At 35.7% G+C, this 25,361-nt stretch overlaps 1 protein-coding gene across 4 annotated transcripts in view; it reads left to right on the forward strand.

The window, feature by feature from the left end:
• Window positions 1–25,361, forward strand: part of RASSF8 (Ras association domain family member 8) — a 117,873-nt gene that overhangs the window by 20,488 nt on the left and 72,024 nt on the right. For 2 of the 4 annotated variants that reach the window (XM_041735900.1, XM_041735899.1), the window contains exon 2: window positions 18,460–18,559. The exons of 1 other annotated variant lie outside the window; for it this stretch is intronic. The gene's annotated coding sequence lies outside the window, so the exon portion shown is untranslated. Of the gene's footprint in view, window positions 1–18,459; window positions 18,560–25,013; window positions 25,127–25,361 lie in introns of all 4 variants that reach the window. One more of the 4 variants, XM_041735901.1, reaches the window with a different exon arrangement.

Here is a 25,361-nt window from a genome sequence, read left to right on the forward strand (position 1 = left end):
GAGATTCTTGTTCTTTTACTTGTCATGAGGGGTTCTAGGCTTCAACAAATTCTTATAGTTTACTTAAGGGTGGAAGTAGCTCTAAAACTTCTAACAAGCCACACATACTTGAATCCTTTAATTTCACCAATGTGATTCTATCTCTAACATTCATCAAGCTAATTATAATTAGCAAGCTGCTGATTATACTGAAGAAAACCCATCCTGTAGGTAATGAGCATTGTCCCCAAAGCATTTGTCTCTTACAACCACCTCTGAAGTATGGGCTTCCTGATTGGAGCCCACCAGATCCACCCTGGACAGTGGATTCCCACTACTGTCAAAGTTATTGCCTAACCTAAACAGTGTTACAGGTTACAGGCTTTATGCTGAAATGGTTCAAAAAGTAAGTTGCAGATATCGAAATACATCTAGGCTGTTGAGATATCTAGGCAGGTTACACTATTATTTGTATATTGTTTAATAAAATAAAGAAGTGTGCCTGTTATCAGGCACATTAATTTGATTATAGAAGTCTTAACAAAGGGGCACCTGGGTGGCTTAGTGGTTGAGCATCTGCCTTTGGCTCAGGGCATGATCCCCAGATTCTGGGATCGAGTCCCACATCAGCCTCCTCACCGGGAGCCTGCTTCTCCATCTGCTTCTCTTTGTGTCTCTCATGAATGAATAAAATCTTTTTAAAAAGTCAACAAAATGTGGAAAATAAGTTTGTGGTGATGTTATTTTTGCCCTAAATATTAATGGAGCATGAATAGGGCATGTGTGCATTGTATCTGATTAGTGACTGTGTGTGTGTGTGTGTGTGTATACATCAACTTTATATAGCCCAAAGACTTAGTGAATCTCAGGTGTAGTTTTTGTTTTTGTTTTTTTAAGGTTTATTTATTTATTTTAGAGAGCGAGTATGAGTGAGCACATGAGCAGGGGGAGGGACAGAGGAGAGGAACAGAGAGACTCTCAAGCAGACTGTACACTGAGTGTGGAGCTCCAATCGGGTCTTGGTTTCACAACCCCAAGATCATGACCTGAGCTGAGATGAAGAGTCAAATGCTCAGCTGACTGAGTCCCCCAGGTGTCCCTCAACATAGTATTCTTAGAAGAAATGAGGGCTAAAATTTTAAAGATTTCTACTACTGAGGTAAGGCTAGGGTTTTGACACCCACCCATACTATAGCCTGGTGAATGCTGTGTGCAAATATTTACACACTGAAGCATGTGGTAGATGCATTTTGGTAGTTAAACTTCATTTAGATGGTTTTTTGGATAGGTTGGGATATATTACCTATGGAATAAATGTGAGGAAGTGGTATGCATATTTTTTCTAATTTTAATTTAAATTTAACCTATCTATGGTTTAAAACCAACCCCCCAAAGATAAAAGCATATTGAATTTTACATTCTGCTTTCCCACATGTGGTAATATGTGAAGACCAATTAATAGACAAGCGTGTCCTAGAAGAGTAAAAGTGTAGAGTAAGAGTCAAATAGTGAGCAGCCACAAAAGCTGGACTAGGCAGGAAGAGAAGCCAGACAGAAAAAGTGAGAGCATTGCCCTCCCTGAAAGCAAAGGTGCAAAGCCTTAAAAGCAAAGAGATATCCAGCAGTATTGAAGCTGAAGATGGAAGTCAAGTAGAATAAGGACTTGACTTTTGGCAATGAGGAGGTCATGGATGATCTCAAGAAAAGTAAAAAGTAAGCATTGAGTTGAAGAGTGTGAGGAAATGTAGGCTGATTTTTAAATAATCATAATAATTTTATTTATAATATCTTAATGCTCATAATGTGCCAGGTCCTGAGCACTTTACTCATATTAACTCATTTAAATTTCGCAACCACCTCATGGAGTCTATACTTTTTATCCCCCATTTTATCTGTGCAAAAACTGAGGCACAGAATTATTCACCCAGACTTAAATGGATAAGAAAGTGGGGCTGAGATAGGATTCTAACACAAAGTTGGCCCCACCATTATTTATTTTAACTGCCATTGCATGCTGAAGCTTTGCCATAGAGGAGAGTTTAGGAGCTTTTGTATTCTTTGTACTGTGTTAGGTGAAGGGGACACAGAGACAGTTTCTACCCTTGAATTTTTACAAGAGAGGTAAGGAAGATGGATCAACAACACATGCAATGGTTTCATTTCTGTAGTAGAAGTGTGTAGCAGGTAGAGTCAGGACACAAGAAGACTGGCCAGTTTTTGTTTGTTGGAGGAAGGAGGGAGGAATCAGGAAAGGTCTCTTGAAGAAGGAGACTCTTAAACTGAGGTTCACAGTGACAAAATTTAGTGTGGTGGTTTAAAAAATTTAAGTACAAGAAGCTGAATTTTGTCATTAGGTCTACTTCTTCATTTTCATCAAATTTTCTAAGTATTCTTCCCTGATGGTTAAAAAGCGATTTAAATAAATATGCCATGTCTTGAAAAGTCTGCAGCATGTTTGTCCTAACAAGGTATTTAGCCCACAAATGTGAATGTTTTGTTGTTACTTATTTTGGCTGGGTGGGTCATTATTCTGTAATACTCATAATACAATTATATGAAGCATTCTCTTTAGAGAAAGAAAAGACTTCCCTCACATATGCTGTTTTAAGAATTTTAAAAAGGACACACAATATACATGACAAAAAGATACATAGCATCTTTGGTTTGTTTATTTATTTATTTATTTATTTATTTATTTATTTAAATAATAAATTTATTTTTTGTTGGTGTTCAATTTGCCAACATACAGAATAACACCCAGTGCTCATCCTGTTAAGTGCCCACCTCAGTGTCCGCCACCCAGTCACCCCCACCCCCCGCCCTCCTCCCCTTCTACCACCCCTAGTTCGTTTCCCAGAGTTCGTTTCCCAGAACATAGGAGTCTTCCATGTTCTGTCTCCCTTTCTGATATTTCCCACTTATTTTTTCTCCTTTTCCCTTTATTCCCTTTCACTATTATTTATATTCCCCAAATGAATGAGACCATAATGTTTGTCCTTCTCCGATTGATCTTTGGTTTAAAGAGAGTATTTGGGATGCCTCTGTGGCTCAGTGGTTGAGTATCTCCCAGGGTCCTGGTATAAAGTCTTGCATCAGGCTCCCCACAGGGAGCCTGTTTCTCCCTCTACATATGTCTCTGCCTCTCTCTCTCTCTGTCTCTCTTTAATAAATAAATAAAATCTTTTTTTAAGAGAGAATTTAAAAAAATGTAGTAACTACCATGCTTTCTGTATGGGGTGGGAAAGATCTTTATGTAAGAAAGATATCATTTCTGTGCCTTCATTAAAAGCACCTTAGAAGAAATGAAGTTGTTGCCTAAATGAGGAGGACAAGGAAATCAGCAAAGAAGGATTTCTGGAAATTTGCAGGATCTGAGTAACTTTCCTTCTATGCCATAGGTGCCCTCTTTCCATTAAGTGATTACATGATGTAGCTGAGTTTATTATTTCTTACTGATGTATAGTGTTTTTGCTGTTGTTTTACCTATTTTTAAAAGCAAGCTAATTATAACTTCTTTAAACTCAATAAATTCCATAAAACAAGGTTGTTTTATTGCATTGGTTCATTATTGATTTTGTTTTGTAGTTTGTTGCCCAAGTAATAGTAAGAATCATGAACTGAGTGAATATTATAGGTGCAGGGCTATGCTCAGTCCTTTACCCACATTTTTGTTTAATCTTACAACTCTGCAAGGTAAATTTGCTCATTTTACAAATGAGAAAATAGGTTTGGAGAGATTTTTTTAAACTACAGAAAGTTAACTAAGCATCCAGTAGGAAGAACTGATCTGAGAAAAATGAGGCCAACGGAAGGAGAAAAAGCAGAGGTGAGGGAAGACATGGAAGTGAGCAAAAAAAAAGAATGAGAGATCAGACAGATGAATCCGTCAGCAGACTGACCTGGTGTGGTAGTGGAGGCTCTTGTTCTAGAACCCCTGAGGCTGTGGGTATACAGTGCCCTTCTGTGTATATGAAGTGTCTCTTTTTTCAAATGCTTTATGGCAGGGTTTGCAAACTCATTACCACAGTCAGGCAAATGGCATTAAGAGGTGAAGTGGGGTTGGTATAAAGGATAAAGTGGTTATAAAGTGGTTAAAACTGTGGCAAGTTAGGGTGTATATATATATATATATATATATATATATATATATATATGCCCTACTTAAAGGAAGTGGTCCCCACTCAGCTCTAGCTGATTACTGTCTTTAGGAAATGCGGATGGACCAGTGTTTGGCGTTATCTTCTTTTTTTTTTTTTCAGAGAAGCCATGTATCTGGGTATTTTGGGTGATTTCCGACCTTTTAAAAGCATCAAAACACCGTGTTGGCCAAATAGAACACTTAGTGGAAGGTGGATTTGTGCTTTAAATTGTTTTCTTGTTAGCTGGTGAGAGTAGTAGGGTAGGGGTAGTACTGAGTTCTTAGGTTTGTGAGAAAGGATTTCTTGGTTATCTAAGTAACCTCAACCAGCTCCTGAGCAGACCTAGCCGAGGCAAGAGCAGTAGTTATAAATGCTCTCATTTTAATTTTTTCATCCAAGGGATGTAGATGTCAGATTTTTGAGATAGTCTCATTTTAAGAATAATTTAAATTTAAGCTAATTTTTAAAAAAATTCGTGGGACAAGATATTTCAATTCAGTGAATTTTTTTAGATAACTTAAATTCCTTTAAAACTTCCATTTTAAGAATTAAGGATATCAAACTGCTTATTTTAACAAACTATTAAACATAACATTTGGGAGGGAAGCATTGAAGGACATTATTAGCATACTATCCCATAAATTTAGATTTTGCAGAAAATTGGCAATGGATGTATACTTTTTATGAGCAGTTTAAGGAGCTAGTAAAGCATTTGCTTTATGAGGAAAGAGTTACATTTCTAGGGTGACACATTTCCTGATTTACTAGATCAGTCCTGGTTCACCTCTGTTGTTCTGGTATAACAAAAGGACCTTTTGTCCAGGATGATAAATTATATTGTTACCTTATATAATGTTAATATGTTTTTAGTTGCTGGTCCCTTTCTCACAGAGGTGGAATGAACCAGGTATGCTAAATGACCTTGTTGCTTCTCTTAAAATTAATCACTGAAGCAAAGGCTAAACCAGTCTTCACCCAGTGTGACTCTCTCAGTCCTCCCTGCAGGATCTTTGCTATTGCTCTCATGGTTTTACCCGTCAGCACATTTAAGCCATGATTGATTATTTCTGTAACATCGTTTTAAAGCCATCCTTCCTGTTAACTTTAACCTACTCTATTATCTGTATCAAATTTAATTTGTGGTATGTGTAAGGGAGGCATAGCAATCCCCATTTGAAGGATCTATACTAAAAATTATCCATAATCATCCTTAAATAACACTTAGGTAAAGGTAATAAACACTGATTTTATAAAAGCGCATTTCTGGGCAAACATCTTTTATTGCATGAAATTGAACATACTGGGTGTTACTATCCTGATGTATCCATTTCTTTCAGAAATGGATTTCAGTATAATTAATTATATATGAGTGATATCATGTTCCACATCTTTTTCAACTTTGAATAAAAAATCGAAGGCGTGTTAATTGAGTTTGCGAATGGAAAAGTTTGAAGATGTAGATAAAATGTAAAAATGACAGATTGAGAATTCAGAATGATTTTAATGGCTTCAAACAATGGCTGAACCCTAAAAAAACTAAATTTAATGGGTCAGAATATGAATTTCTACATTTAGGTTAAAAATAATAGTAGTTATGTAAGTGCAAGAATGAGGAAACTTATCTCAACATAGCTCATATGAAAAAGAACAGGAAGTAATGGCTGTTTAAAAGGTTAATGCAACCTTTCATTTCTGGTGGTGTGTGAGACTAGATACGCTAAACTACTTTTCTACCACAAACTAAAATAAAATACTAGATAAGTGACATAAATGTGCCTTTAAAAATGATGAGGGGAAAACATGGGCTGGAAAATGAAAGCGAGGGCAGTCCTGGTGGCTCAGCGGTTTGGTGCCTGCCTTCAGCCTAGGATGTGATCCTGGAGACCCTGGATCTAGTCCCACGTCAGGCTCCCTGCATGGAGCCTACTTCTCCCTCTGCCTGTGTTTCTGCCTCTCTCTCTCTCTCTCTCTCTCTCTCTCTCTCTGTGTGTGTGTGTGTGTGTGTGTGTGTCTCATGAATAAATAAATAAAATTTTTTAAAAAAATTAAAAAAAAAAAAAAGGAAAATGAAAGCAAGAACTCAGTGAGGTGAGTGAAACGGCCAATATAATAGCACTTGTCGAATCCAGAAAATGTGAGCTTTGATTTACTTGGTCTCCTGTTGCTCTGAAGACAGGAGACAAAGCCCACAGCCTATGTTAGGAGAAAAAAAAATTTAATAGAAGATGTGTCTGCATCAGTCTGGACCCCCTAAAGGCTGCTTTCATAATGTAGTGTTGAACTAGAACTAACTTTTCCCCTGATGATCTCCCAGTCCCCAGCAACTGTAAGGAAAACTGCCAAATATTTCATAACCAATAACTAGCATTCGTGCAGGTTTGCACTCCTAATTTAGACCTACCTGAGTGGTTCAAAAAAGACAAATATATAGTTGTAAAGTGGTTTTAGCATATTAGCTCAGGGCAGAAGCAAGTACAGATTCCTCCTGGGGGAATCTTTCTTTAACCTAGGCCTCAAAGAGTTCAGAAAATACAATCCAAAGAAATTTTAATTTACAATCAAAATTATAAAACAATTAAACAAGGCATCAGTGAATCAAACCAGCCAGAGTAGTAGATGATAGAACTAGACATGTAGTGATTGTAGAGATCATTATCAGACAGAGAATATAAAGTAACCTTGTTTTAAAGAAATGAGAATGTTAAAAATGTGAGTGAATAGCAAATGAAAAGAAAAATGACAAAGGTGGTCTGAAAGAACTAAGTCGAGCTTTGAGAAATTAAATATATAATTAGAACTTAAAAGTCAGCACACAGGCTTACTGGTAAATTAGACACAGCCAAAGAAAGAATTATTGAATTGGAGGACTGTTCTGAGCTTTCTGACTATGACCCACAGTAAGAAATTCCTTTATTGACATGTGGATACATGTGATACATGTGTATAATTTAAGCCAGAGTTTCAAGAAATTGATTGTAACCTCTTAAGGGTAATGTTCTCTATTATTTTTCCTTTCTAATTTGCTCCTTTTCATTTAAAAACAAAAGTTGAAGCAACCCAGGCAATTTCATAAACTGCAATGCGTCATGACCACAGTTTCTAAGAGAATTGATTTTAATGAAGGTGAAAATACACGTACCCTACAACCCAGGATGTATCCATCAGTGTTAGAGTACTTTATGTGGCCCACCCCAGAAAACCTGGAAGAAAACAAAACATCAGTTGCAGAAAATATAACTATGATGTGGTTTATATATATAGTGGGTTATTATAGGACTAAGGTAATAACTGAACATGATGAACACTGGTAAATACAGCATGGGTACAACCCCATTAGAGTGGATGCTGCCTAGCAACAGCCAGCCTTAGCCCATACCTGTTCTTGTGACTAATCCAAGCACCAACATAATACTGAATAGAAAAAGCAAGGTGCAAAAGATTGTATGTGATGTGAATCCATTTATATGAAGTTGGGAAATTTGGGCAAACTAAATAGTGTATCATTTATATATGAATGATTATTTTTCTAAAGGCAAGAGTACACACAGAATTTAGGAGAGTTTTAACCTCGAGGTGGGACATGAAGGAGTGGGTTAAGAATCAAAAGGAGAAAAAAAAAAAAGAATCAAAAGGAGTTTCAGAGATATTAGTAATTTACTTTTCTTTTTTAACCTAGTTGTCGGTATACACGTTTATTCCCTTGGAATTTTTATACTTTATTCAGCATTTAATGAAAATAATAAGTCAACGCAGAGCCAACACAGGTAATAAATCTTTTATGCTGATCAGACCATCTTTAGAAAGTAATTTTTGGGGCGCCTGGGTGGCTTAGCGGTTAAACGCCTGCCTTCAGCCCAGGGCGTGATCCTGGAGTCCCGGGATCGAGTCCCACATCAGGCTCCCTGCATGGAGCCTGCCTCTCTCTCTGCCTATGTCTCTGCTTCTCTCTTGTGTCTCTCATGAATAAATAAATAAAAATCTTTAAAAAAAAAAAAAGTCATTTTTATTTTGAGTGCCAAGTTTTATGGATGTTAACAAATTGGAATATGTCCAGAGGAAAATATCCAGGGTGATCATATAAACCTCGTCTTGAGCCTTTTATTTCTCAGATGTAGAACGTGTGAATTATGAGCACAGGGCAGTTTTGATTTCCCCAGCCTTGTTGGCTAGTGGATGTGGAAAGTGAACTCTGCTCTGCTCAAAGTCTCGGGGTTGCATTTTTGTCGCATCATGCAGAAATGAGTTCTAAAAAATTTCTACAATTCTGTAGTTTATGCCAAAGGTTTTGTTTTTTTCCATCAAATGCTGTAATTGTAGGCCTTATGTGGTATGTTGTAATATATCAAAGAACAGCTCAGAAACAGGATCTTTCATTGCTGGATTCAGACCAGCCCTGTACTTTCCATAGCTCCTGATGAAGGCATCTTTAAATTCAGTAGTATCCATCAAAGGGAGACACATCCAGGTAATTTTGTTTGGTGCCTTTTGGAGGAAAACAGACTTAGTCCTAACATGGCTGTCTTTGGCTGTGCAGGGAGCCAGTTTGGGCCTTAGTTGGACATAGACATGGAAAGCTGGGCAGATATAGGCTGACCTTTATCTATGTAATGATCACTTGAGGTAAAGGTATAAATTAGCAATTACTGAGGATCTGGAATGTGCCAGCTGTTATTAGGCACTTTTTTTTAAGACTTTACTTTTTTAGAGAGCAGTCTTAGGTTCACAGCAAAATTAAGGGGAAGTCACTGAGATTTCCCATATATCCCACACATGCGTAGCCTTCCTCATTATCCACATTCCCCACTGGAGTGGTACATTTGTTAAAATTAATGAATCTACATTGACATGTCATTATCACCCAAAGTCCATAGTTTACACTGTCATTTACTTTTGATGTCATACATTCTATGTGTTTGGACAAATGTATGATTGGTATCTACCATTAGAGTATAGAGTTGTACTACCCTAAAGATTCTCTGTGTTCTATTTTTTCTCTCTCTCAACCCATGGCAACCACTAATCTTAACTGTTGCCATAGTTTGCCTTTTCTTGAATGAATGTCATAGTGTTAAAATCGTATGGTATGTAGTCTCTTCAGATTGGCTTTTGTCTCAGTTATGTGCATTTATCTTTCCTCAATGTCTTTTCATGGTTGCTAACTCATTTTTAACTCTGAATTGTCCGATTGTACCAAGTTTATTTATTCACCTGCTGAAGGACATCTTAATTGCTTCCAAGTTTTGTGAGCTATAAATAAAGTTGCTGTAAATATCTACATGCAGGCTTCTATGTGGATATGTTTTTAACTTTTGTTTGGATAAATACCAAGGTGTATAATCGCTGGATCTTGTAGAAGTAGTATGTTTACTAGACACCAAACTGTCTTCCAAAGTGACTATCAATTTGCATTCTCACCTGCAGTGAATGGAGAGTTCCTGTTCCATTTGGTGTTGTCAGTGTTCCAGATTTTGGGCATTCTAATAGGTGTGTATTAGTATTTCGTTGTTTTACTTTGCATTTCCTTAATGATACATGATGTAGAGCATCTTTCTTTCCCCTTAGGCCTTGTCACATAAAAATATTCTATTGGGAAGGAAGTGGTCTTACCTCTGTCTTTTGGATGTGAAATTCAGGGAGATGTGTCTAAAATCAGTACGTGAAGGAGAGAAGTCCTTCCTATCAGAGCAAGCTGCGAAGTCCTGGCTAGAGGCAGTGTTGTGGAGTGTGTAGGAGCATAGACTATAGTAGACAGGGCCAGGTTCATATACAGAATCTGCCATTTGCTAGCAGGATGAGCTGGGTTGTAAGTTATTAGCCTTATCAGGAAATGAGGAAAATATTTATTTCTTAGGATTGTTATGAGAAATAAATGAATTAATATGCATAAAGTACTTAAAACAGTGGCTTGGCACATAGAAAGCGGTATAAAATGAAGTGTTTAGAGACTTTTTTTTTCTGGCTGTAGTTCTAGCAAGCAATTCTCCTGGTCTCTGTGACCCTGTAGCAGAGCCTGCCCTCAGTCTTAATAGAGGTAAGATAGTTATGTCCAGTCTGGTTTTCCCAGCATCCCAAGTTGGGATCTGCCCCATCCAGAGGTCGGAGTGGCCTTGATGATTTACATTCATCAGTTCATACTCTTCCAGGATCCTTCATGTTTCAGGGATATAGAGATGTTGATCTTGATGCATTTATTAAAAACCATAGCAGATGTACTTATTCCCAAGAGCTTTGCTGTGCAGATGAGGAATTGAAGCTCAGGGAGGTTATGAGTGTCCCAAATGCGTTGTCATAGCAGAGCTCAGATTAGGGTGTTTGCTGCAGTACTGCCAGAACATGTGGAGGACAAGGCCAATTTTCTCTTTCTGGAGCCTTGATTTCATAGTGTGGATGACCTCACGTTTCTTGGGTCATCTAGACCATTGAGATAGTGGTTCTGTGTGCCTTTTGGGGCCTGTGATGTGTAGGCTGTTGCCAGCTTCCATATCATGCCAATGTTGCGTGCCTCTTCTGTCCGCACATCTGTTGACTGCTCCTCTTAACCCAGTTTCTCTCTGAATTGTGCAGGCGTTAGACTTCCATTGGCTTTCTCCATGTGTTTCCCTCACATCTGACCTATCATTTCCCTCAGTCATTGGCTTTTCACAACCTTGATCGAGTTCCTGTTTATTTATTTCTCCCCTTCTCCTCTTCTCCTTCTCTTTGCTTTAATCATTTTCCCTTTATTTTTAATCCTGTTTTCTCCCTTATTTATTCTTACACACTGGTTTTTATATGTTTCTGCTATTTTTCCTATATTTGGGATCCAGAGTGGACTCTTGATTTTTAGAATCATTGCTAGACCATGAATGGTATGAACTGACCAAAATCTGTGATACATTATGTGAACTACACAGTCTTGCCTCTTAACTTCCTTTTGATTAACCTGGAGCCAAATTGAGCATTTATTAGCACAGCATTACAGTCAGTATCATAAGGTCTCAGCAAGAGAAAAGAAGACACCAAATCTGGAGGCTATAATTCCAGAAATGACCCAAGGACTTGCCATCCTTAAGGCACGAAGGCAGGAAATGATAAGGCCTCAGAAATAGGAAAAGTATAATAATTACGAGCACCTGGCTTAAATAGCATTTAAACATAAAGATACTCTTTTCTTCAACTTAAGAAGTAGCTTTATTGCTTGTGCTCTTCTTTGAACTGAAATGAAGACATTTATTCAAGATTAACATACATTATGAAATGGCTCAATTTAGGAAATTAGAAAATTAAAACATACTTGAGGATGCTGAAATGTTATAGTAACTATCAATTTCAATAGCAGGATATTCTTTGCTTTCTATGTTTTTTGCTCTTTTTTTTAAAAAAAATATGCTAAAAGTTTTCTATCAATTCCCATTTTAAAAGAATGAGGGGAACCCTGGGTGGCTCAGTGGTTTAGCGCCTGCCTTTGGCCCAGGGCGTGATTCTGGAGTCCCGGGATCGGGTCCTACGTCGGGCTCCTACATGGAGCCTGTTTCTCCCTCTGCCTGTGTCTCTACCTCTCTCTCGAATGAATAAATAAATAGAATCTTAAAAAAAAAAAAAGAATAAAAATCATTGTCACTTGAAATTTTTTAGTGTTATTTTTAAAATGAATCCATCACATTTGAACATACCCTTCTTTATCTAGGATTTTAAAAAATTAATTCTGAGACCAATAGAAGGAAAATGGGAGGAAGTTTAAAACATCCCCATGGACAACCTGATCAGAACTATGAGATCTTTAAAAGCAATTTTGGGATTTTTCTTGTTGTCTGATAGCAGTATTGAACAGATGGTAAATTGACAGAAATAAAACTGGATAATCAAATCTGATAGGCCAAGAAGAGGTTAAGTAGAGAAATCTGTGGTATTTTTAAAAATTTCCAGGGTGATTGGGGAGTGGTAGCTGAAATCAATATTTGGGATTTCATTTGTGTTAATACAAAAAACAAAGCCACAAGTTTGCTTTTTAATTAAATTCTTTTTCTTCCATTTAAAAAGTAGTCTACCTACCTCCCAACAATCAGTCCTTGTAGGAAGAGGAGGAAAAGAGAAATTTGTATCAGCTAGCTGCCTGCATGCCACCTCAGGAAATAGCATGTCAAATTCCTGCTTTATCAAGACCCTCCTTCTGGCCTTCCTCCCATTCTCATTTAGTTAGTGTGCCAGACTCTATGCTAGGTGCTGGGATTATAAAGAAGAAATGAGACAAGATTCATGGTACAGTAGGGGAGTGAGTCTAACAACACAAAACATTCTGGAAATCTCAGGTCCTTTTAGTATGTTTCAAGAAACTATCTGCTGAAGGATGGTCACAGGTTCACCAGTGTCATTACCTTTGTAGTTCCTTTATATCAAAGACCAGTTAAATTATTTGAAATTTTTCCTGGTCTTAAAAAGCAGCTCTTTCACGGGTATACCAATGCCTACAAAATTCTCCTGAAAAGTCACTGTGCCTCTAAAAGAGCCCTGTACTTTCTAAGCAGTAGTAAAGACAGCTTTGCAGAAGGGTCACACTTACTTTTCTGTTCTTCAAGTCTTTTTCCCTCCTAACATTTCCATCAGTTTGATGTTTTCTCTTTAAACACTGGGTCATGTATGCAGTCCTGATCACTGGACCACACCAAGATAATGCTGTTGTTTCTAAGGGCTTACTCAATGTAACTGTTTAAAATGTCCCAGTGTCACATTTGTGTGTTGCATGTTTTACAGGGAAATATAGCTTCTATTAACACAGTTATGTTTGTTCTTTAACCTATATGCATTTAACAGTGGTTTTTTTTGGCCAATTCAAATTGGAGTAATAGATCTTCAGTAAAAACACCTAGATAATTTGATGAATGCTTACCAAAACTGTGCAGTTGATCTGGAAACAACTCTGGTGTTAGCTAGGGGTAGAAGACCCTATCCAAGCAACCCTTGGATAGCTTGTCTAAAAGTTTATGATACACATTTTTCAAACTTCTCTAAGCAAAAATAATTGCTCGGTTATTTAAAAAATAATTGATTTTGTCCTCCACCTTTGTCACTCTTCCGATTTCCTGTGTGACATTTAATAACAAATTATAAGATAAATAAGGATGCATTTCAGTTCCTACAGTTTATGGATCAGTTTATTAGGCCAGAAGGGGAAGGTACAGTAGAGAATGTGAACACTTACCAGGAGCAGCATGGGTTATGTGAACTAATCTGGGATGGAAGTATTGTAGAGAAAAGCAGGATCTTTCAAATCAAGAACTCCTGAGTTTGAAACAGGACTCTACTATTTACTAGCCACATGATCTTGGAAAGGTATCAAATCTTTCTGAGATCTTCGTGTCTTCATCTGCAAAATGGGGCTGTCAGATTGTGTTAATACAAAAACTTAAGCTACATTTCTTACTAACATTGCATATTTCTTTTAGTACAACTGAATCATATTCACAAATGTAGGATAGCTGTGAGTTTTGGTGTCAAAGAAGAAAAAAAACTTTGAATGTTCCTACCCTTTCTTTTATTAGAAAAACTAAAAATGCAGGAGAATTTCAAATTTGTATAATATTTATGGTTTTAACTTGTTTTGTGTATACAAAGAGGTATCACTTAGGAAAATGTGCTATAGCATTCTATTTATTTTATTTTTTTTTTTTTTTTTTTTTTTTTTTTTTTTTTTTTTTTTATTTTTTTAGCATTCTATTTATAATTGAATATTTATAGTTGAATATATTTTAATATTGAGGGGGATTTTCTCTTTTTTTGATAAAAAGAAACGTGCTTTTTCAAAAACTTTTCAGGCATCTTGAAGTCACAGAGTAAAGAGTAGCTTCCTCCAAAACATTTAGGCTTTTTCTCATATGACCTATAATAAGACTTGAACAACTAAAGCAATAAGATCTTTTCTGATTCCTGCCGTTATAAAAATGCCACTTGTCCATTGATTATCCATCTGGTGGGCCTAGTTTAGAGGAAGGGAATATACCCAACAATTAATCAGCAGTCACTAAGAGATACCTACAAGCAAATGAAGGGCTTAGATGCCTTATTTCACTTTAGAAAGAAAAAAGAAAAGAAGGAAAGAAGAAAAAAAGAAAGAGGCAACATCTTTTGAAAACTGGAATTTATTTTACTCTGAAGTTGTTCTTATTCTATTTTGGTTTTGTTCAATGTATAGGAATTTGCATCAGTAACTTCTATTTTGTATCCTTATAAACTAAGTTAAATAAAGGCTTTGTAAGTGACAATAGATATATATATTAGTTATCTCTTGCTGCAGTATAAATTGCCCTGAGCCTAGGCCTAGAATATATTTAATCTAAGGACATACAACAATAAATGTTTTGTTTTGTTTTATTTCACCTAGTTTCTTTGGATCAGGAATCCAGGAATGTCATAGAAGGGTGGCTCTGGCTCAGAATCTTACATAAGATTGAAGTCCAGATGTCATCCCATGTTACAAGTAGTCTATATGAAAGCTTGACTGGGGCTGGAAGATCCACCTCCAAGGTGATTTGCTCACATGCCTGGCAAATTTGAACTGGTTGTTGGCAGGATGCCTGTTTCTTACCATGTGGACCTCTCCTAAGGGCTATTTGACCATCTGTGTAACACGAACAGAGAGCAGGATAGAAGCTGCATTGTCTTATGACCTAGCCTGGAAGTCATACATCATTTCCATGATAATCCTTCTGGCTGTACAAGTTAACTCTGCTCATAGTGGGAAGAGAATACACAAAGGTGTGAAGACCAGGAAGCAAGGATCTTTGGGAACTATCTTGGAGGCTGGCTACCAAACTAGAATGTCTAATCTAATACGTGCAAGGGCCCAGTGAATGTTCAAATAACCTAAATTTTAATTTTATCAAAAATAATATAATTATTGGAGTATAGAGGTTTTCAATTTTTATATCTTTTACACCTAATGACACATGTTGGTATACGTTGATTATTGGTACATTTCAGTTGCTTCCATAATACAGATCTCTTTTTCAGACATATGGTCATAGGAGAATTCTGGGTAAAAGAAATCATTTAACTTGGTAGGACTTTCACTGATGATAAGCTTAGCATCACTGAATAACCTGTTGCCATTCCATAAAACTCTGAATTCATCAAGCCCTCAACAGACATTTACTGAGCACCTTTTATGTGCTAGGCAACGTGAATATAGACAGCAATACAAGATTTCTCTACCCTCAAGGAAAGGCAAATATTTCATTATAATTATGCCAAGTATTATAACAGAGGTATATCTGGAGATGATGAGGTCAGTATTCAAGAACATGGGCTCTGAGGTCATTTTGCCTGAGTTCAATTCTGGCTCCCTTATTTATTAGCTGTATGATCTTGGACCACTTATTTAACCTTTCTATTCTTTAGTTTTCATTTCTGATTATTCCCTTTTTATAGCTTACCTTCCTTATAGCATTGTGGGGATTTTGGAAACAGTACCAGAGAGTCCTATTAGCCCACCACTTGAGAATTCTTGGGATCAGTTTGGATGAGGAAAGGTTTCCTGGGGTTGGAAGACATTTGGTTGTCTCTTGGAAGGTAAATTGGAGTTTGATCAGCACAGAAAGTTGGTGGAACCCAGGAATGATACGCCAGCATAAACTAGAGCTAGAGCAGTGAGGTTGGGGCTGGAGCATGTCATGTGGTAGCTTCAAGGGAATGACTAGAAATGAGTTTAGACGGTAGCCTGTAAGGATGTGAAGAGTCTCAGGTACATTGTAAATTTTCTGAGATTATCTCAGTTTAAATCACAAATCTCTTACTGCCTTCATGACCACTCACAGTTGCTAGATCTTATGTCCATATTTGTGGTTAGGAAAATACTGTCACCACAGTTACAGGCAAAACAAAAGAAATTTGAACTTTTTTTGTGGAAGCTTTTAAAAACAGTAGAATGATAGGATTTGGTCTCTTTGTGTGTGTTTCTGTTTAAGTGGTTTGGGTAATGGGTTGAATAGTTAGGATGGTTATAGTAATCAGTAGAGAGAGGATTAAAGCCTCACAGGAGACTTAGAGAGGTGAATACAAGTATACAAGGGTCTGAGACCCTTGCTTCTTGTCAGTTTTGGCATTTATCACAGGCATCCCAAGCACATTCCCAGGACACTTCCATCCCATTCCGAAGAACCTTGACTCATCCAGAACTTTGCAATTATAAAAATCTAAAAAGAGATTTTAATGTTAGCATATATGTATCATTTCTTATTTTATTTTTTTAAGATTTTATTTATTTACTCATGAGAGACACAGAGAAAGAGAGGGAGAAGCAGGCTCCATACAGGGAGTCTGATGGGGGACTTGATCCCGGGTCTCCAGGATCATGCCCTGTGCTAAAGGTGGTGCTAAAGCGCTGAGCCACCCGGGCTGCCCAAGTATCATTTTTTAATTACACATGAGGAAATAGGCACAATAATCTTCTTAGCCTTTAAATGTTTGGCTCTAGTATTGATAACCTTATTTTATGGATAAAAGAAGATAATTATTATATCAGTTTTAGAAACTCCTTCTCAAGTTCCCACTTCCCACTTTCAAAAGATTTTTTCAAAACAAAACTGAAAAGAAAGATGAGGCTTTAAAGAAGAAAAGATGGGTAAGAAGTGAAATTTTTTTATTTAAATAAATAAGTATCCCTTTGCCAAACAGGCTAGATTCCAGATAGCTTCTAGGCCCATGGGTGAGAATTAGGGTGCTTAGTCTATTTAGCCATTCTCACATGGTTTTTAATTCATCTTCCAGTGCTCTCTCCCAACAGGGCTGACTCTTCTTGCTTTTGGGATGATATGCTCCATGGACAGGCTCTTTTATTTTACCAAGACACATGAGCCTTAAATATGTGCCTTTCTTTTAGCTTCTTTAGGAGGTAGATAGGTCTAGTTGAACTCTAACCCATCTGACATAAAATGATGAAACAGGAATTCTGTGATATCTAGTTCGCTTATGGATTATTTATTTTCATGAGAAATATATATTTTTTAAGATTTTATTTATTTTTTCATGGGAGACAGAGAGAGAGAGAGAGAGGCAGAGACATAGGCAGAGGGAGAAGCAGGCTCCATGCTGGGAGCCTGATGTGGGACTCGATCCTGGGACTCCAGGACCACGCCCTGGGCTGAAGGCAGGCGCTAAACCGCTGAGCCACCCAGGGATCCCCTTCATGAGAAATAATTTTAGTGTGAATGCTGCTCTCTCTCTCTTTTACAACTTGGAGCATACACTAATGTATCTTTGCACTGCAGCAATAACACTATGTAAAAAATAATCCAGAAATGGTTATTTTTACACAACTATTAAGTTATATGAAATATTAGTCTGTTAACCAGACTGAGAGACACTGTCTCCATTCAGAGGTATAGTAGCCTTATAGGGGAAGTCCAGCTATGGAAGGGGAAATTTTGAGGTAACTTACCCCTTCCTCAGTTGTGTTTGAAATTTATATGTTTTCTGATACCTTGCATCAGATTTGGGTTCTTTCTGAACTGTATAATTTGATATTTCATATTAAGATGTTAAGGATTTTAAGTTTTTTGATGCCTTTTTTTATTGATAATAAAAGCGTCTTGGTGTGCAAAAAAAAAAAAAGTAGATGATGGAAGATAGTCTTGTTACTAAAGTAAACCTTTCTATAAATAAATGCAGAAACATCTGTTAAGGGCATAGTCTGAATGGGGCAGACATCTGAATTGCGTCAATTCCCGCCTTGCGGCCAAGATTTCTTTCTTAGGCTTTCTTTATAACTAATGGCAGAGTTTCACATTCTCACAGCATTAGGCAATAGAATGGTCAAGAGAACTGGTGCCAAGTTATGCTCTTTCTGGGGTTAGCTAGTGGTAATAATTTATACTCACCAAAGAAAAGTGTGGCATGTTTTGGTTTTTATTTTTGAAGACTGAAAACCTGAGATCTCTCCTTCAACGTCACTTTTAGGCCCTGGCTTTAGGCAGTTTTCCAAACGTCTAACTGCTCAACTGCTTTCAAGAAATTACTGTGGTCTTGCAGGAAGCTTTGGTCAGGAGAAAAAGAAGGCACATAGTCTTTCCTAGAACACCATGGGCCCATCAAACAAATTTTTTCAGAAACAACTGAGATTCCTTTTTTCAATGGCACAAAAATGCTAATTGAAACCAAACAGAAAACAAACCCACCCCACAAGTATGGCAGTTTAGATGACTGAGGGGGAAGGTCAGAGAGGGGAGGAAAAATTCTTCTTGGGAAAACTTTTGAAGCTAAAGCATATGTATTTTGCTCTTTGATGATTATAAGTTAAAGTGGGGGTGGTTTAGCATTTTTAAGATAAAAATTAGCCAGGACTGTAAGAGAACACTGTGTACCTTTTCAGGTGCCTGTATAGCTCTTCCTAGAATACGTGTCTGGTGCTCTACTCTTCCTCAAGACTACCTCAGCACTCCTCCCACTTGGGGACTCCAGCATGTGGTAAGGTGAGTCTGAAAATTTGTACTCCTTGCATATATCCTAGAAGAGTATCATTTAAAGTGACATTTTAAAAACAACTTGAAAATTTTGGAGAATTTTCAAAGGTTGTATTCACCGGTCAACTCTTAAGAATCACCATTTATAAGGCCTATATTTAGATAAGGCTAAAGTTTAATTAGCAATAGTATCCTTTGCCAGTGTAATATAAACCTTAGGTTCAAATTTGGGTTGACACTAATAGCATTATGAAACATGCTTTATATTTCAAATCTGAAGTCTGAAGCAAATCTTTGCAAATTAATATGTCACCACTCTTAGGTGTCCTGAGCATTACTCTACTTGTACTTTAAATTGGCAGCCTTTTTAAAAAAATTAATTAGCTTATTTATTTATTTAAGGTGTAAGTTTTAATTTTAATTCCAGTTGGTATACAGTGTTACATTCATTTCTGGATGCAATATAGCAATTCAACACTTCCATACATCATTCTGTGCTTTTCAGAACAAGCACACTCCTTAATCCCTATCACCTATTTAAACCATCCCTACACCCCTCTCCTCTGGTAACCATCAGTTTGTTCTCTATAATTAAGAGTGTGTTTCTTGCTTTGTCCCTCTCTCTCCCTTATTTTATCCCCTTTGTGTATTTTGTTTCTTCAGTCCCACATATGAGTAAAATCATAGGGTATTTATTTTTCTAGGACTGCTTATTTCACTTAGCACTATACTCTGTAGCTCCATCCATGCCATTGCAAATTGGCAAGATTTCATTCTTTTTTGTGACTAAATAATATTCTAAATATTCTAGTGTGTGTGTGTGTATTTATATATATTTATACTGCTTTGTGTATATTTTATGTATGTATATATATAAATTTATATATAAAATTATATAAATACAGATAAAGAAGGCATGAGGTATATGCCGTATCCATTCATCAATCATTGGATAGCAGCATCTTTTAAAGCAGAAAAGTATTTCTAAGTAAAGGTTAGAAGGTCTTGATAAGTCTGAAATAGCTTTTAGTTTGAGCTTCTACACCATAAGTAGTGCAATTGACTTCATTAAGTAAAGGAGGTTACAAAGTCTCTTGAGGTGGGAATATACAACAAAATTAATTTTCACTTGCTTTTTGTATGCTTGATGTGTATCCTCTCTTGAACATTAAAATGACTCCTTGGTCTCGGAAAATAATTTGACCTTGTTTTTAGCATGTGAATCACTTGTGAATAAACTGTTCACATTTCACAGGTGAATAAACTCTTACGGGCACCAACCAGCACACTGTCTTGTAAATTCCTTAGTCCCTCATTTGCAAAAGTTATGTGCTTACATTTTTGCCTCAATGATGATTTTTGAAGGTCTTTCATAAATAAATTCCCTCTTGAAATAAAAAGTGTAACCATAGAGCCTTGTGGTAATTACTAAACTATGTGGAGGGAAATGGATTCCTAAAACCAGAAGTCTATATCCTCACTGGTTCAAGACTCTGTTGCATTGCTTGTGGCATTAGCAAAAATACATGGATTGAAAGCAGAAGTCTGATTCTAATAGAGCAATTTTGTTATATCCGTGTAAGAGCTGAAAAATTCTAGTTAAGCCCTGCTATTTGTACTATAGTCTAAAGAAGAAAAGTAAGGAACAAATGTATTATGTAGTCCCACTTACTATAGTTCTCTCCATAATTGTGTCATCACTGAAATTTTAGATTTAGCTTTCATCACTGGTAAAGCTATTCTGTAAATTTTTCTTTCATTACATTATTTTCTATTTAGGAGGGTTTATGTAAAAGTTACACCAAGAGGAATTGTGGGTTCAGATTTAATGTTTAGAGATTGTGCACATTTGGGTTTGAATGTTTCAATTTTTTTGTTTCTTTTAGAACACTGCTAGTTTTCTCCTCATACAGGTAGGAGATGTGGGAGCTGCCTAGAGTTTGTTGCTAACAGAGTTAATTTTTTGCTGTTTCTTCTCAAATGTTTAGTATACTAAAAATTATCAGCCTTTGGTTCTTGACTTCAAGTGCAAAGAGACTCCCTTAGCATACTACCTTGCTTTCCTTTTTTAAATGAAGTTTTGTCTGTTTTAAATAAATGAACAGTTCCTGGGTGTGGTATAACCATACATAAAACTGTTTCGCTCTTGCTAGTTACTGAACTAACCCGTTTTAGTCATTGAAAGAGAGGGTATCTGAGTTCCCTAAAGTTTTTTGAAATGAAGCATATAATTTTAGGCATGTTAACTTTGTTGCAACAAAACTAGCTTTGAATTCTCAGTATTGCTACACTGTGAAAGTACCTTAATTTTATTATTATTATTTTTTTTATGGAGCAACTTTAAATGCTTAATGTCTTACAATCAGAATATTTCTACTAAATTTCTCCACAATGATGCAGTTTTTCCTGAGCCATTATTCTTTTAGGGAATGATAGAGAATAATTCACATTTTACTTATTACAAGGCATCTTTTTTTTTTTTAAGTTTGTAAATTTGAGGCTATGTGAGAACTTTCAAGCTCCATTTTATGTAAAAAAAAATTACATAAAACAAAATAAGATTTTACATATTATTTATTTACTTCTCTTCTATTCAGAATAGGACTGCATTCTTCTCCCATCCCCGTTTTCTGGTGCCTTCCTGTAAGAGGCATTTAAGAGAGGGGAAAAAATGATAAACAGGACTAAGCTCTATAATCTTTTTCCCAAACTGCCTTGTAAGTAATTTCCCGTAGTTCTGTAATGAAGCTTATGATGGTAGTATATTGTGCTTCAGGTAGTGGGAAGTAGTTTCAAAATACTCTCAACATTTTATATTTTAAGCTGTGTGTGTGTATGTTCGTGTTTTCAGGTTAGATTTTCTGCCACATGTAGATTTGTGGGATTTATTTCTTACATGTTTATGCTTAGTTTTAATGGTTTAGATGGGAGCATTTCTAAATAAAACTTACAAAGAAATATTTATTGTTATTATAGGTAATTCATGCACACAGATTTTAGGAGACTCGAAATGATCTCTTGGCAAAAAAAACTTAGTAGAAGAGGGGACAGTTTCTGTAATTTAAGTTGTCATAGTAACCTGCATCAAACCCATACTTGGAATCCAGGCCTGAAGAATTTCAGTGACAATAAACATTCCAGTTGCATTCATCTTTTTTTTTTCCCCCTCTGAGAAAGGAGCCATCATGATCTAATTATTTCATTTCTGTTTTTAGCAGATGAGTAGCAGCTTGTATTATTTAGCACTTTGAAATTTCCCTGGTAGAGTAAAAATGAAAAGTTAGCTGTTTATATTTGAAACTGGCATTTTCTGATAATGTATCTCAAATTAACTATTTCAGATGAAAAGATAGGTTCAGTCTAATGGTTACTTAATAAAATATGAAAAAAAGAATTTGATAAGGATTTGAACACATTGCCATATACATTTGTTAACATGCAAGTTTTTATACTAAGAGTATTGGAATCTGGTTTACATGGAACTCTGATCTGGGAATGTTAGGATTTTCCTAATATCAAATTGTTAATATATTTATTTTATGGCATCTTTTACTTAAGCATGAATGTATTTGAATAAAAAGGAGAGGTATCATTTAAATTAGAGTACGTTTACTTTGAGAAATTTATATCAGCATTATTTTTAGATTATGCTCTCTTTCACAAAGGAGAGTAGAATGTTTCTAATAACAAAACTTTTAGGGTTTGCTTCACTCTTGCTTTCTGAAAGATACTGATTACTAATCAAGGTAATTTGGAGTTAAAAACATTTCTCCTTAAACAAGAAATATTAAGAGAAATAAGGAGATAAAGGTGTGTGTCCATTCATTTTAGGAAACTTGGAAAATAAATTGGAAGAGTTTGTGTCTAGTCTAACAGTATAAATAAAAGACAAAATTAGCAGTTATTGGATATAACTTCTGTAGATACAAATGGTAATACTTTTGTAGACACTTTTCTACATATGTATGAGACTCTTAATCAAATGGATAATTTTTTTAGAAAATATAAATCAACAAAAATTGAAGGAAAATATAATCACCTATTATCTCACTGTTTAAAGATCTTTACTATCAATATTTTATGGGAAGTGTCCACAAATTAGGAATCAAGCTGTCGATAGCCAAAATACTAATAATGGTGAAACCCTAGAATTTTATCTCCTATTAGAATTAGCATCATACTTGCTGTCATCACTACTTATCTAAATTAACTCTGAAATATCCAGCCACTGTATTAAGAACAGAAAAAGATAGAGAACTATTGGAAAGAACAAAATTATTTGCAGATAATAAAAATGCCCAGAATACTTAAACTAGTATAGTAAAATTCCACTGTAATGTAAATATCATGGTTTACATAGTAGTAATAGTTCAAAAATTAAAAAACAAAGAGTCCATTCCTAGTAGCAATAAAAATTTATGCTGAGGATTAAACTCTGTAAGAAATGTGAATGGCCCATGGGCAGGAAACTCTTAAACTCCATTCTGAAGATGCAGAGACCCAGTGATTCTAGATAGCGAGGCAGTTTATTATTTCTCATGTCTTCATATTTGTATATTTAATGTAATTCTAATCAAAATCTCAGAATTTTTCATAGGTCAGTGATTCTAAATTTCATTTTTATAGAATAAATAAGAGCCAAGAGATGTTTACATAAAGAATAATGGAGAACTTATAATGATACATATTAACTAAAAATAATATGATGTCAGGGCGCCTGTATGGCTCAGTGGGTTGAGCGTCTGCCTTCAAAGGTCATGATCCTGGAGTCCTGAGATCCAGCCCCACATCAGGCTCCCTGCTTAGTGGGCAGTCTGCCTCTGTCTCTCCTCCCTGCTCCTGCTCTCTCAAATAAATAAAATCTTAAAAAAAAATAGTATAATGTTGATAAAATACTTGGAACAGAATAGAAAGTCAAGAATGTTGTGTTGGTAAGAATGTCATTACACATAATGAATAGAAAAATACAATAATAAATATATTAGAAGATAATGTATAATGTATCTTGGACTTGGGGAAGGATGAATTAAAATATAAAAGCAAAGGTTAAAAAGAGAAAAATTCATATATATAATTAAATTTTAAAAAATTTCACAAATGTCAGGTCACAAATAGGCAACAATCACTTGAGGAAAAATATTTATTATCTCTCCCTGTGATAGATACATAGAGAAAAATAGTTAATACCATATATAGTTAGTTCAAATCAGTAATAATCATTATTTAATTTAAAAATTAGATGATTGTTCTCAGTAAATTGTTTTAAAAAGAATACAAACAGATATAGCCCTAAAGATTTGTTCAGGCTTAGTGCTTAATAAAGGAATGTCATATTTGGTTTATCATATCACTAAGGATTCAAAAATGTGCATAAGACATATATAAGTGACCTTTGTGTAAAATGTAACATAGATGGTTGTAATTGATAATGTTGGCTGTGAGAGAAGATAGATCAGAATGCTCATATATTGCAACTACAGGGTAGACCGTGTAGCAGCCAGTAATGGAATCTACCTAACTACCTATCTGCTTATTTATAGATAATTTTTTTTTTACTATTTAATGAAATGGAAAAATGATAGTAACCTAAAAAGTAACAATGTCAGGATAGATATAAACTATAACCTTGTATTTTTAAGTGTATTTACATAGAAAATAAATAAATGAGGCAATATGCAAAGTGTTAATGATGGTTATCTCCAAGTCATAGAGCAAAATAATAAGAATTATTATTATAGATCCTCTAAAACACATTTATAATCAGAAATATAAAAATAGATTTAGTTTTCTAAAAATCTAATGTTGATCAAAAGTCTAGGATTTCATTATATATCTTCTTAAAAAATTATTGTAAAAACATTTATTGAGATGGGCTATATACAGAATTAAATAACGAGAGAATCATCAGAGTCTCTGGTTAAGGCTGAACAGACTTGCGACTAGCATTCGTATTAGACTGTGGTATATACCTGTGCATCTGGTAATTATGCCTCCTGGGAGTGTGGGGCCCAAGATCCCTGAGAATAAGAAAAAGCAGTGTGTTGCTGTTTAATTCTTAGCCCTTTCCCCCATGCCTATGTATCAAGTGCCATAGCAATTTAAATGTTCAAATATTGATTGCCAATGATGTTGAATCAAACTTACTGAAGTTTTTATGGATTAAGTGGGAGAATTAAGACAGTTATTTTAATTCTGTAGCCATTTGATTATTTCTCTTTCTCTCCCCGTCCCCATTGACTCTACTGTTTTGTTCACAACAAAATGTAAGACTTAGCAAGGTCATGGGGACTTTTTTTTAAGTTCCTGGGCAAGGAACTTAATAGTTCTTAGGAAGTATACCTAGTGTGAGATGCTGTGCCTCTGAAGCCTTAAGTATTAACTTTGTTTAATTTTTTTGTGCTGTACTTCCTGAATACAGCTTTTAACAGTCGACTTGTTTTTTCCAATAATTACGGATTTGCAGGTACCACCTCTCCTTCGTGACTAAGAAAAAACTTTGGCCTTTGGTGCCTAAGGCCCTGAAAAGGTCCTGGCATAGCATTGAACCTGTCTCATCACAAGGCACATATCCATGAGGTGAGCGTGGTGGCCAGTTTCCAGCAACAGGAAGCATGTTGTTAAAGAGTTTCACTTAATGACAGATGAACCACCTTGAAGTTTAAATAAAATTTGATTTTACATTGTCATAATAGTTTTCAGATTTTTTAGATTTGTTTAATTTTCTCCTGAGACCATGCTTGATTCTAAAAGTAGCTTTTCTGACATATCTGATAACTTCTGTTTTTCTGAAATTCTAGAAAAGAGCTTTTTA

Source organism: Vulpes lagopus, chromosome 21, assembly GCF_018345385.1.
Source record: "Vulpes lagopus strain Blue_001 chromosome 21, ASM1834538v1, whole genome shotgun sequence".
NCBI lineage: Eukaryota > Metazoa > Chordata > Mammalia > Carnivora > Canidae > Vulpes > Vulpes lagopus.